Source organism: Oryctolagus cuniculus, chromosome 3, assembly GCF_051225735.1.
Source record: "Oryctolagus cuniculus isolate XC-2025 breed Fujian yellow rabbit chromosome 3, ASM5122573v1, whole genome shotgun sequence".
Taxonomy (NCBI): Eukaryota; Metazoa; Chordata; class Mammalia; order Lagomorpha; family Leporidae; genus Oryctolagus; species Oryctolagus cuniculus.
Window position 1 is genome coordinate 64,952,678 of NC_142869.1, and position 9,984 is coordinate 64,962,661.

Genomic DNA, 9,984 nt, shown 5'->3' on the forward strand with positions numbered 1-9,984 from the left:
TCCTAAACAATCTCAGAATATATTGGTTTGAATAACTGGGAACTTCAGTTCCTAAAAAACCAATAGCAAACTATATCAGCCAGTGGCCATAAATATTGAGAATTTAGCAAGGAAACTCAAGTAATGACTAGATTGTGACTGACCTCCAGTGAGCCTATGGTGTTCTTTCTGATCCTGTTCCTTCCAATGAGGTGGTCTGGAGGGTGTTTTATTTTCTCCAAGCCACCTCATTAAAAGGAGCAGGTTTCTTTCTTTTCTTTCTTTCTTTCTTTCTTTCTTTCTTTCTTTCTTTCTTTCTTTCTTTCTTTCTTTCTTTCTTTCTTTCTTTCCTTCCTTCCTTCCTTCCTTTCATTCTTTCCTTATTTCTCCCTTTCTTTTCAGATGCAACCATTTTTAGCATTTTGTCATGTTCACTTCATACACACACACTGTTTTTCTTGAAAGCAGGAATATTAATATCACATAACATGGAATTCATGATGATCATAAAGTGAGGAAAGAAGGGTGTATTATTATAGGAGCTCATGATTCACTGATGACAACACTTACAACTGTATGTATAGTAATAACATGGCACCCTCACATTTCTATACCCTCTCTATATAAATTAACGTGCACATGTGAGGGAAAACATGTAGGGTTGTCTTTCTGGGTCTGGCTGATTTCACTTAATGATCTCTAGTTCATCCATTTTGTTACAAATATCAGGATTCACTCTCTTATGGGTAGGTAATATTCAATTATGTATATATGCATATGCATATACATATAGCCATGCACATACCACATTTCTTCATCCAGTAATCACTTGACGGATATCTGAGTTGATTCTCTAGCTTGGTTATTGTGAGCTGGGCTGCAATCAGGGACAGACAGCAGGGATCTCATGCATACGCTGATCTCATTTCCTTTGGATGTAGTCCCAGAAGTGCGATAGCTGGGTCGTGTGGTAGAGCCACTTTTCTTCACTATTTTCTGCAATGGTTGCACTAATTTTCATGCCCACCAACAGGTACGAGGGTTCCCTTTTCTCTGTGACCTCACCAGCACTTGTTATTTCTTGACTTTTGGAGAATGGTGTCTTACCCGCTGAGAGCTGAGGCCACACAGCTCCCTGTTCTGTTCCCTTTGGTCTTTTCCTCACTGGAAAAAAAAAAAAAATATATATATATATATATATATAGGCAGAAAGGCAGGGAGGCTTGGCAGGAAGAAGGACTAGGGTGAGGGAGTTGGTCCTGCCCTTGGCCATCTGCAGCTATCTGGTTCGATTTGACAGCCGCACCTGCGCATACAGAGAGTGCGAAGCAGGCATCCGTTTCCAACCTGGTTTCCTTCCTTGCCTCAAGACCACACCTGACGCCTCTGGCACCAAGGCACAGAATCAAACTGAACTATTAGCAAGAAACACAAAAGGTATGTACTGAATGTTGTCTGGATGCTTGCTGTTTGGATAGAAGACCATAATAGGATTTCTGCCCTCTGCTTACAACGAAGCTGGCAAAACAAGGGACAAGCATATGCAATGATCCTTCCGTGTGCCGTATGCTCCACCACACAGTAAGCTCCACAACAGTAGATGTACTAGTCATCACAGTCACAGCTGCCCCTTGGAGCCCAGTCCCTGCCCCCTCAATTAATACTTGAATTCACGAACACGGACAGTTGAAGTAATGATAAAAAGAAGTCTCCACATACCCGTGTTTCAACGTGGTGGAGTGTGGAATTAAAGCCAGAAGCATTTCGAGAAGTGAGGGTAGCTAAGGGGACAGCCAGTGGGTTTGCAGGACCATCTCACTGCCTGCCCAATCAATGCAGCTCTCCCGGGAGCTTGGAGCCTGACTTCAGAGCCCTGACTGCTCTACCAACTATACAAAGCATCCTCAAGAGGGGACACAAAGCAGCAGATGCTCCAATCCTGAGCCAAGGCTCCCTTCTCCCTCTGGGACAACAGTGGTGTCTCAGTAGGGGTTCCCGGGACAATCTCTCTTCTGGAGCCCAGGGACCTGCAAACATGACGCTGTACATGAGGAATTTCTTTGGTCACTAATCCATTTCCTTAAAGACTGGAAAGCCTCAAAGACTTTAATACAAAGTTGGATTATTAAACTGTAATTTAGGTACCAATGAGAGGTTTGCAGTGTGAGGATTCGGTTGACTGTTAGAAATCAGTGACTCTCTGGGGAGCCCAGCCCCGGATAGCCTGGCCAGGTGACAGCCAGAGGAGGGGGCTGACCACCCCATCCCCAGCACAGCCCAGGATGACAGCTCCCCACCCAGGCCATGACCTGGTCAGGCTGGTGGAAACACCATCTCCCTTTTGACTGGGAGAGGAAGTATTCAGTCTTCTGGAAGACTCAGCTGTTGGAATAACTCCTCTGATCTTCCTTTTCCATCAGCTTATGCCACACCCATTCCTGAGCAGGGAGAGGGGGAAATCAGGGTGGGCGCTTGGTGGGATGGGTAAAAAGCTGCTTGAGACAACTGCGTCCCGTCCCGTATCCCAGTGCCCCGGGGTGGGGGGTGGGGGACGTCCTGCCTCTGCTTGTGACTCCAGCCTCCTGCTTGTGTGCATCCTGGGAGCCCGCAGGGACCCTGCCACCCACCTAGGAGTTTGAGTTCCCAGCTCCTGGCTGGGCTCCCATCTGCTGTGGGCATTTGGGGATGAGAGACTTCTGTCTGTTTCTTGCTCTGCCTTTCAAATAAAGAATAAAGATTGCTTAAAAGAGAGAGAGAAAAACCAGAACCTTTTCTTTGGCAGCAGCACCTCCTCTTTCTTCTCTCAAAGTCCTGATCAGTGGCAATGAAGCACGCATATCAGAGTTCCACAGAAAACAGATGGCACACTCGAAATGGGAGCATTTCAGGGGACTGGGTCAAAGGACTCTGCAAAGGTGCAGACGGGGTGTAGGCAGTTAACAAAGGATGGTGCAGCACCCTAGGACTGGTAGCACCCTGTAATGCATGCAAGGGTCTGAAGACATTACTGGAACCTGAAGCTGGAGAGGCTGTGTATGGAGGTGGTCAGAGGGGAGCCAGGAAAAGCCAAGCTGATGAAAGCCCTGAGAGAGGAACCCAGAAGAGTAAACACCCTCCTCCCTCCAATCTCCTCCACCAATACCAAAAAGGAAGCTGGCCGGCACAGGAGCCCTTAGCTGCAGGCTCCACAGCGAGAGACTCTCCTGCAGAGAGCAAGACGGGGAAGGCTGGGAGCGAGTCTCAGGGCACAGTCAGAATCGCCCCAGCACACCATGAAGTCTGTCTGTGTCAAGACCCTCTCATAGGGCCGCCGTTGTGGCACAGAGGGTAAAGCCACTGCTGGCAGTGCCAGCATCCGGGAGCTGGTTCGAGTCCTGGCTGCTCCACTTCCGATCCCGCTCTCTGCTATGGCCTGGGAAAGCAGTAGAAGATGACCTGAATACTTGTACCCTTGCACCCACATGGGGAACCAGAAAGAAGCTCTCCAGGCTCCTGTCTTCAGATCTGCTCAGCTCCAGCCGTTGAGGCCATTTGAGGAGTGGACCAGCAGATGGAAAAACCTCTGTATCTCCCTCTCTCTCTCTGTAACTCTGACTATTGGATAAACAAATAAATCTTTAAGAAAAAAAAATTATTAGTATTCACTACCTATTTTGTTTCCTCATGTAAACCAGTGGACAGAAAAATCTCTCTGTCTTTGTGTCTGTGTGTGTGAGTGTGATTCTGCCTTTCAAACAGATGAAAAATGCTCTAAGAAATTACCTACTAATTGGGGAAATGGAATTTGTCTTTGGTTTGATATTCCTATATATTCGAGCATGCAATTTTCCGTCAAAAATGAACAGCAGAGTGAGTGAGTGGCACAGCAGTGAAGACATCACTCGGGTGCCTGCATCCCCTACCTGAGTCCTGGAGATGAGACTTCTTCCCACTTACGATTCCAGCTTCCTGCTAATGTGCTCCCAGGGAGGCAGCAGGTGATAGCCCAGGTCTCTGGATCTCTGCCATCCATGTGGGAGACCCAGACTGAATTCTAGACTTCAGGCATCAGCCTGGCCAAGACTTGGCTAGAGTGGGCATTTGGGGACAGAACCAGAAGATGAGGATGGAAGAGTTTAAAAAATTGAACAAGTTCTAATGAATAGCCATCTAAAGCAGTAATTTATGAAAATTATAATAAAGATAGTTTTGAACATGAAGTGGCTCAAATTTTGTCATCCACTGATGACTGAGAATTAACTATGAGTTATTACAGCAATTGAGAAATTGCCCAAAGAAGAAAATGACATGGAAAAAGTTGAAGTAGGGGGAAATAATAAAAAAGAAAAACAATACTACATAAACAGAGATGCTGGTTGCCACATTATTTTTAATTGCAAATAAAATGAGAAGTAACTGAAGTGCCCAAAGAGAAGGAGGAAATTGGCTATTTTGTAGCACTTGCACTGTAATACAGTCATTAAGAAGTATAACTATGAAGATTTTATAGCAACATGGAAGATACTCATGACATATTAAAAAATAGGATGCAAAATTTTATTTACATTATGCCTATCAGCAATATAAACATCAGTGCAAATGTGTGTGTAGACTTAAAAATGCAAAACTAAGGCAGTGGTTGTGACTAAGTGGTAGAATTAAGGGTGATTTCTTTTTCCCCTCTGTTTCCAAACTTCCCGTAATGACATGTCATTGTTGTATTAGTTAGCTGTTACTATGGAAAAAACTACCTCGAAATGTAGATACTTAAGAATTCAGCATTTATTTTCTCACAGTGTTTGTGGGTAAAATCCAGTGCCAGCTTTCCCAGATGCCTCTGCCTCAAGGCTACAGGCAGGGGCAGGCACTGTGGCACAGTGGGTTAAGCCACTGCCTGCGACACTAGCATCCTGCATGGGTGTCTGTTCAAGTACTGGCTGTTCCACTTGCCATCTAGTTCCCTGCTAATGTGCCTGAGAAAGTAGATGACGATGGCCCAAATGTTGGGCCCCCATATCCACATGGGAGACTTGGATGGAGTTCCAGGCTCCTGGCTTCATTCAGCCTGGCCCAGCCCCAGCTATTGTGGCTATTTGGGGAGTGAATCAACAGATGGAAGATTCCTCTCTCTCTGTAACTCTGCCTTTCAAACAAATAAATAAATCTTGGAGGAAAAAAAAAAAGACTGCAGGCAGCCCAAGGTTAGACCAAAGGAAGAGCCAAGTCCAAGCACTTTCTAATGGTTCTCACAGGAGACAGTTCCTCCAGCTGTCACATTAAGTGCATACTCAGGTCCTTGTCATGTGGCTGCTGATTCTCCTCAGAGCAAACACGTGAGAGCAAGAGTGAGGGCAAGCCTGATGGGGCCAGAGTGTTTCTGCAGCCTCATCTCTGGACCAGAATCTTCTAACTTCCACCTTATTCTGCTGGCTAGAAGCAAGTCTCCAGGTCCAGCCTGCACAAGCAATTGAGGACTCCTGGGGCCATCCTAAAGCTGCCCACCAAACTGTTGTTAGAATCATGATGTATGAAATCAGAGCTCTTCCTTCATTCGTCATCAGGACCGAAGAATTGCCCCATGAGTCGTTATTCTCCGGGAGGAGGACTTAGACGCTCCTTTCAGTGCAAGTGTCAGCAGGAGCGAATCAGACGCACGGAAATGCACTGAAAAGGTCAGAAGCAGGCTTTTGGCCCAGCGTCTAAGATGTTGCCTGGGACACCTGCATCCCACACGGAGTGCCTGGTTCCAGTCCTGCATCCTGCGTTGGAGAGCCTCAGTCAAGTCCCAGCCACTCTCCACTTCCACTGCCAGCTTCCTGCTGACCTGCATGCAGCAGATGAGGGCTCAAGGAGCTGGGTCCCACCCACCCCTGTGGGAGACCCAACTTGGAGTTCCAGGCTCCTGGCGTTGCCCCCAGCCCAGCCCTAGCTATTGTAGGCATTTTGGGATTTCTGCCTTGCAATTAAAATGAAAATAAATAAATATATAATTTTTAAAAAAATTATGCTCAAGACTGCTGCAAACACACTTTAGAAAGAAGAAGACAAGCTTATGCACCTAGGAACATAGAGACCCTTGGGCTCATTTCTGGAAGGGCTAGCGTGGAGGGGAGGCTGGGCGTGAGGAGCAAAGAACCAGGTTGCTGCGGGGACCTAAGGAGAGGACAATTTCCTCCCGTTGCCCCCCAAATCCTAAAGGATTTCCTTAGGTTTTGTCCTTGACCATCAAGTCTTTGAATCCCTTGGCTTGGGAAAGACCACCTGTATTATATATTTTTTAAAGGGTTTCAAGGGAAAATGAAAAATCAATAGAGAAAAAATGGCCGTAGCCAAGCCCAGGCTGGTAGTTTGTCACAGCTGCATTGGATTCTACTATAAAGACTGCACACTGTTTACAGAATGGCTTCTCACCCCTTTCCCTTGAGAGGTAGTAGGGGGTCCCTGGCAGGCCAAAGACATAAATAGGGAGGAGGGAGGAAGAAGGAAAAATAAAAATGACCTCCCCTTAAAAAGAGAGAGAGAGAGAAAGATGCATGGGTTATGGGACGATAGCAGCTGATTGTGCCCAGCTGTAACACCCTGAGTTTGCCAGTGCAGAGGATGGAGTCTTCATATCTCCAACAGGGTGTTGCAACGTGAGCTCGCCTAGCTCCCTTCAGCCCATCCTTAAACTGTTACCTGCAAGCACCTGCAGAACGTCACGGTGTGCCCAGCCTTCCACTTGAAACGTGAGGGGAGCCCACAGGGCTTTGCCCTTCTGCCAGCTGCATCGTGGCTGTCACAAATCTGGATAAGACTCACCTGGACATCAGGATTCAAAAGCAGCTGCTCCCAATCCTCAAACACATCTTTCCACCTGAGAAGCGTTTTCAGTTTCCCCTCCTGAAAAAGAGAAATGTATTGCCATTTTGCTGTTGTTTGTTTGTTTTTTCTTTAATGGAAACACAAGATTTTATTTAGCCCTGTGGTAGGGCAAAAACATCCACATCCTAATCCCCAGAACTGTGAGTGTGTTATGTTACAAGGCAGAGGGGAGTTCAGATCACAGATGGAATTACGGCTACCAATCAAATGTCCTTAAAATAAAGAGATTAATCCAGATTATCCAGGAGCCGAATGGGTCCTTAAAAGTGGAGGCAGAGGAGGAACAGGATCCAAGTGATGTAATGCCAGCAACACTCACCCAGCTGTCGCTGGCTTTGAAGATGAAAGGGGAGCACAACACCATGAGTGCGGAGCCACAGAAGCTGGGCAGGCGTGGAGACACGTTCTTCCTGGAGCCTCCAGAAAGGAGCGGAGCCCACCAGCACCTTCTTTTTAGCCCAAATCGAACTTCTGACTCGCAGAACTACAGAATAATAAATCTGCGTTGTTTTCAACTACCAGACTTGCAGTAATTTGCTAAGACAGTCCTAGGAAACACAGAAGCCACAGCCAAACAAGTTGCTCAAGTATGGCTTATTGAGTTTCCGACTGAACCATTGTTTGTCCAGGAGGATGTATCTGATGGATACAGATTGGTTGCAGCGTGGCATATAGGAGTCGTGGGCATGCAGCTGGAGCCTACCATTGTCATCATTAGAAGCAGCCGTAGAAACAGCAGTCTTAAAGTTCTCATTGACTTCTCACACTGAGTTGTGATAGTCACTTCCATCCACACAGAAATTGATTCCAGTTACCTGAGAAATTGAAAAATACAGACGGCCTTACTTCAATCAAAATGAATGGAAAAAGAAAGACAATTAATTTCTACCAGGAGAGAGCACAAAGCCTGTTCACAGCTCTCTACAAGTCCAAGAATTCAGAGACATTTGGGCAAAAAAAAAAAAAAAAAGTCATTCTTAATGTCCATGTCAACAAGAAGAGCCTTGCTTTTTAAAGCGTGTCCTTCCTAGGATTGGTCAGATAAAATCTCATTGATCTGTTCTAGAAATATTAAAGAGCACATAACCTGTCCTCCAGGGAGGGGAAGCTGTGATTCCAGACAGCTAAGGCTGTGGCACAGCAAACTGGAAGTGCAAATGCATCTTATTTAAAAAGCTTGGAAAATTCCATGGGATTTTCTTTCCTTCAAGAGTGTGCGAGATGGGAGATTGACAGATGAGCGTGGATGCTAAGAGGCATATCCTTCCAAGGATGCTCTTGCGTCCATTAGCACTCAGAGGCATTATGTGCAACTACCAATGGAGAATCTATCCCTGATACTCTATTTCTTTTTCAACTAACAATTATGTTTCATCAATCCCCAGCAGGATTTGTTGGTGAGATTGCTGGCTTCGTAATGCAAGTTTCTTTTCAGTTAGCTGAGCTAATGCTGATGACCTGTTTTCACTTGATAATGTACTGTTAGATACATCCAGTGTCTAGCTAAATGCATTTGTGAATTAAATCTTGTCTGGGAAGGTTTGTTCATTCAACCCAGGGATTAGAAATTATATTGACCCAAGGAGTAAGACTCGCTATATTTAGCCTGGGGTCAGGGCCAAAACTGTATAGCCAGAGCAAAGGATTACAGGGCCCTGACATCATTTTTACTCCAGCATGTTATAAAACATCAAGATTAGCAATTATGCTGCATAATTTGAAAGGTACAATCGAAGACTTCAAATTATTTTAATTTTTTTTTGTTTGGAGCCTCATTTTTGGATCAATAATATTCAGAGCTTGAAGGGGAAAAGGGTACTAGAAGGAAAAAGAAGCAGCTGTTGGCAAGTATAAATGGCAATTTTTATTCCTATTCTGTAATGAAGAAACCAATACACGGAGTGGCTAGTTAGAATTACAGAAAGGTGGCCTGCGCTGCGGCTCACTTGGCTAATCCTCCGCCTGTGGCGCCAGCACCGCGGGTTCTGGTCCCGGTTGGGGTGCCAGATTCTGTCCCGGTTGCTCCTCTTCCAGTCCAGCTCTCTGCTGTGGCCAGGGAGTGCAGTGGAGGGTGGCCCAGGTGCTTGGGCCCTGCACCCACGTGGGAGACCAGGAGGCTCCTGGCTTTGGATGAGTGCAGTGTGCCAGCTGTGGCAGCCATTTTGGGGGTGAACCAACGGAAAAGGAAGACCTTTCTCTCTGTCTCTCTCTCTCTCACTGTCTAACTCTGCCTGTCAAGAAAAAAAAGAATTACAGAAAGGTACAATCAAATGGGTAGCAGGGTAAGTACTCCTGCCCATGTCAATGTGACTACAGCTCCTGTGTGCTTATTTTTTTTTTTTTACTAGGAATTCTATCTTAGTGGAGGACAAAAAAGAAGCATGGGCCTTTTCAGTTGGAAACCTAGGAAGTGAGACTATGTAACAATGGATTGGGTCCAGAACCTCCCAAGAAAAGCTTCTGACCCGAGTTCCCATCCCTTTCTTAGATAATCATTTTTGTTCGCTCATGCCTTTCCCTTACTTACTAAGAAAAGCACTGAGGAAATTAAACATTAAAATTCCAGGAGGAAAAAAGTCTCCGGAGGGCATGGATTGTCATCAATCTCTGTATCTCCAGTGCCTGGTACAACACCTGGCCCTGAATAGGTGCTTGTCACTGGCTTATGATGGGAAATAAAGAATGAGTTAAGAAACCAATGCACCAATGAAGATTGTTCTATTTATAATGCTTATTAGAACTGCTGTTTCACTTTCTAATGTAAGAAAATATTTTCTAATTATTTTAAGTCAGCTGCTTTGAACATATTAAATATCCCAAATTTCTGACCTAGGGTACAAGAGACTTGTGAAACTATTTTTTTATCTCTCCACACAGAGACACACATATACATATACGTTTAGTTACACATTTTTATTGCTTGTATTTCCAAAGATGGTTTGCAATGGTTTATTCATAGATATAAGCACTCAGAGATCCCAAGTAACAGTCTCAAAGTCTTTTGAAGTTCCATTAAATTAAAGAGATCTTTAAAAATATTGATATCCAAAGGTCATATAGGCACCTCTTACACAGGATTTATAAATTATGCAACTGTAATGTAAAATAATTGCAAAACTTTGAGTGGATATAGATGAAATTACCATTAACAAGAATTGTTTA

General features: G+C 45.0%; 1 long non-coding RNA gene across 1 annotated transcript; it reads right to left on the bottom strand.

Moving 5' to 3' along the window:
• Nucleotides 1-822: 822 nt before the first annotated feature.
• On the bottom strand, nt 823-7,512 carry LOC149127357 (uncharacterized). Its single transcript, XR_016231182.1, has 3 exons — nt 7,142-7,512; nt 6,760-6,840; nt 823-1,143 (listed from the first exon to the last, which is right to left on the bottom strand). It is a non-coding gene; the product is annotated as an uncharacterized LOC149127357 (long non-coding RNA).
• Nucleotides 7,513-9,984: the final 2,472 nt, after the last annotated feature.